Source organism: Mastomys coucha, unplaced genomic scaffold (genome assembly GCF_008632895.1).
Source record: "Mastomys coucha isolate ucsf_1 unplaced genomic scaffold, UCSF_Mcou_1 pScaffold5, whole genome shotgun sequence".
NCBI classification, from domain to species: domain Eukaryota; kingdom Metazoa; phylum Chordata; class Mammalia; order Rodentia; family Muridae; genus Mastomys; species Mastomys coucha.
In genome coordinates this window covers 76114375-76118258 of record NW_022196911.1, presented here as the reverse complement: position 1 = coordinate 76118258, position 3884 = coordinate 76114375, and the positions used below count along the sequence as shown (strand labels likewise).

The 3884-nt window shown below is 45.1% G+C and overlaps 1 protein-coding gene across 3 annotated transcripts in view; it reads right to left on the bottom strand.

Annotated features, from left to right (window-relative positions):
• Rhbdl3 (rhomboid like 3) overlaps positions 1-3884 on the bottom strand; it is a 56237-nt gene that overhangs the window by 3448 nt on the left and 48905 nt on the right. The window lies entirely within an intron of this gene.

Below are 3884 nucleotides of genomic sequence, written 5' to 3'. Positions count from 1 at the left end.
CCTTCCTTCCTTCCTTCCTTCCTTTCTCTTTTAAACATGGGGCCTTACTATGGAGTCCCAGATGTCCTAAAACTCAATGTATTCAAGACTGTCCTTGAACTCACAGAGATCTGTCTCCTGGGGCCTGGGATTAAAGGCACCATAAAGCTAGGCTGAGAGTACATATTTTTTTCCTTTTAAGTTTTCATCACAAGTGTGTATGTGTGTGATGCACATGTGGTGTTGCCAAAGTCAGAATAGCACATCATATCTCTTGGAGCTGGAGCTGGAGTTACAGGTCTCTGGGAGCTGCCCAGTTCTAGGTGCTCTAGGAGAACACCAGCACTCTTAACCACTGAGCCATCTCTTCAGTCCCTGAGAGAGAAGGTCTTAGCCTTATTTTACAGACCGGGAAACCAATGCAAATCTGGTAGTCTAAAAAACAGCCCTTCAACAGCAATGTTGTACCACTTCTAGTACCAGAGTGCCTCTTTCCACCTTTAACCAGGAACCTTCCCTTTGAGCACGATTGCTAGCTGTCATCTGAAAGAGCTGCAATTCCAAAGTCAGCCAGCAGAGGGTGGAAAAGAAGCAGTGGGGCATTGCTCAGACATGCTAACCTGGTGGCGTTTTTCCAGTTGAGCTTTTTTCCTGGAGCCAATTAATTAAGAAAGGAGTGTAAAAGGTGGTGAGGCAAACCTCTCCATCACTGTTCTAGCTTTTATGATTGAAAAAAAAAAAGAGATCTATTTATTTAAGTATTTGGGAACTTTGCATGTATGCATATCTGCACACCAGAGGAAAACATCAGAAAGGTATGGGCAGCCATGTGGGTGCTGGGAATTGAACTAGGGACCTTTTGGAAGAGCAGTGAGTGCTCTCAACTACTGAGCCATCTCTCTAGCCCCGGATTTATGATGGTTACAATGGTTTTTCTGGAAGAAGGGGCGAAGGAAGAAGGAAGGAAGAGGAGGAAGGAGGAGGGAAGAGCCAGAAGCAGAAACTGCACTTGACTTTCCAAAGGCCTAAAGTAAGAGTGATAAGAAAAATCATGACATATTTGAATACTCTGGGTGTAATTGCCTTTGAGCTGAGTGATCTTGAAACTCTCTGAATCTCAAATTTATACTTATAAATTAAACCTAATTATATGCTCTCCATATACACGTTTCGAAGCTAAAGAGTTTGCCTCTGTTCTCTATTACTAACTCCATGCTTCCTTTCAGAGTCACCTCTTTACATTTCAGGACGAGCCCTGAGGCTTTAGGTCCATTCCCCTTTTCACTGTGGTGTGTGTGTGTGTGTGTGTGTGTGTGTGTGTGTGTGTGTGTACTGTGTGTTGTGGTTTGAATATGCTTTGGCCCATGCGAAGTTGCACTTTTAGGAGGTGTGGCCATGTTAGAGGAAATGTGTCACTGTGTAGGTGGGTTTTGAGGGCACCTAGTGCTCGAGTTCCACCCAATGATGCAGAAGAGATTCTCCTTCTGCCTGCCTTCAGATCAAGATGTAGAGCTCTCAGCTCCTCCAACACCATGTCTGCCTGGACGCTGTCACGCTTCCTGCCATGATGATAATAGACTAAACCTCTGAAAGTGTAGCCAGGCAGTGGTGGCACACGCCTTTAATCGCAGCACTTGGGAGGCAGAGGCAGGCAGATTTCTGAGTTTGAGGCCAGCCTGGTCTACAGAGTGAGTTCCAGGACAGCCAGGGCTACACAGAGAAACCCTGTCTCAAAAACCAAAAGAGCTTTCTTGGTCACGGTGTCTCTACACAGCAATGAAACCCTAAGTCAGTGTGTACGCTTGGTACCTGTGGATGCTAGAAGAGGTTGTCATATCCCCTGGAAATGGAGTTACAGATAATTGTGAGCTGCTGTGTGGGTGCTTGGAACTGAACACAGGTCCTCTTGCAAGAATAGCAAATGCTCTTAACCCTTGAGCCATCTCTCTAGCCCCTCTACCTCCTCCCTTTTTTTTTTTTAAAAAAAAAGATGGGATCTCTAATTGAACCTGAATCTTGCATCCCACTGTTTAGAACAAGCTGGCTGGCCATCAAGCTCCTAGAATCTTCCCCTCTCCAGCCCCTATGCTAGGATTACAGGCAAGTGTACTGTGCTTGGCTTTTCCTATGTAAGTGGTAGGGATTTGAACTCAGATCCACCTACTTTCAAAGCAAGTGCCCTTAACCACTAAGCCATCTCTCCAACCCCTCAATCCATTTCTGACCTCATAATGCAGCTATGTGTAGCCTTCTCAGCTTTGAGTAGGCCTTTCCCAGCCTTGAACAGGCTGAGCAGTTTGCCCAGCCTTGAGCAGGCTAAGCAGACCTTGAACATTCACTGTGACAGGTCTTATCAACCTGGAGAGAGACATCTGTCTTGGCTGCAGTTGCAGGTTCCCATGGGAACTTTGATGTTTTGGCTGCCTGCGGTGACCTTGCTGCTACAACATGCTCCATCTGAAGAAGGGGATGGCTTTTGTGGTTTTATTCTTTATGTACCCAAGGCTTATTATTAAACTTTGAGCCTTGAATCAGAACTTTTGTCTTGGCTTCATCCTTCTCTTGCTCCCTTACCTTTTTTCCAGTCCCCCTTTTAGGTAAACCCAGTTTGCCCCTGGCTGCTGGATGGCCATAGCTATGTTTTTCTATGCCATATCCCTCAGCCTCTCTCCTGCTGTAAGCCTTCAGTGTCCTCTCAGTGTATGCCTGAGGATGGATGTTTCTGCCTTTGCCTTTAAAGCCACCATCATCTAACTCCTATGATCTCATTGGCTTTATTTCTTCTCACAAGTACACACAGTCCCAAGCCCCAGTTTTTCCTGCCATGATCTTTGGCCTACCAAGTCTCATTCCTATGCTACCTCTGTCAGGCATACCGTCAGGCCTCCCAACTTATTTAGACAGAGTTGTAGTAAGAATTCTGGAACTTTGGTTTCTTAAACAACAACAGCAAACAAACAAAGCCAGAAAGACTGGAGAAATAGCTCAGTGGTCAAAAAAGCACTGGCTGCTTTTCCAGAGGACCCGGGTTTAATTCCCAGCACCCACATGGCAGCTCACCTCCGTAACTCCTGTCCCAGGGATCCAATACCTCATACAGACATACATGTAGGCAGAACACCAATGTACATAAAATAAAAATAAACTATATATAAAAACCAGAAATGTTATTAGAAAGTGTTTCTGTTTTGTTCTCAGGTGTAGGAATGGGGGTTGCTTTGGACTGTTCACAGCAGCTGGCCATAATTTGCCCAGAGGGTATATAAATGGTATATTCCTGATATAGCCTCAATAGGGGGGTTGGTTATAGTTCGTTGTAGTCATGCTCAAAGAAGAAACAAAACAAAATTAGATTCAGGGTTCTCTCTCTCTCTCTCTCTTTCTCTCTCTCTCATTCCTTTATTCATCTTTCTCTCCTATCTAGTGATAGGCTGAAAAAGTTTTTTTTTTTTTTTTTTTTAGATTTATTTATTTATTATATGTAAGTACACTGTAGCTGTCTTCAGACGCACCAGAAGAGGGCATCAGAACTCATTACAGGTGGTTGTGAGACACCATGTGGTTGCTGGGATTTGAACTCATGACCTTCCTTCTGAAGAGCAGTCGGTGCTCTTACCCGCTGAGCCATCTCACCAGCCCCAAAAAAGTATTTTTCATTCACCAGCTGTAATCCTCATCTCCAAGACTGCCTCCATCTGCTAACCTAGGCCTAGTCCTGGAAGCTTCTAGCTGCCACACAATCTTATCTAGGCCTACAGTGTTTTCAGCCTCTGAGATTTACTGCCGAATCAGCTCACCCTTTCTACCTCTTTCTGAACTCTGCCTGGCTGGTTCAACTCAGCTGTCCTGGCTCAAACTCCTCTCCAAGCTGAATTATTGCTCTCTCCCTCTCCCTCTCCCTCTCC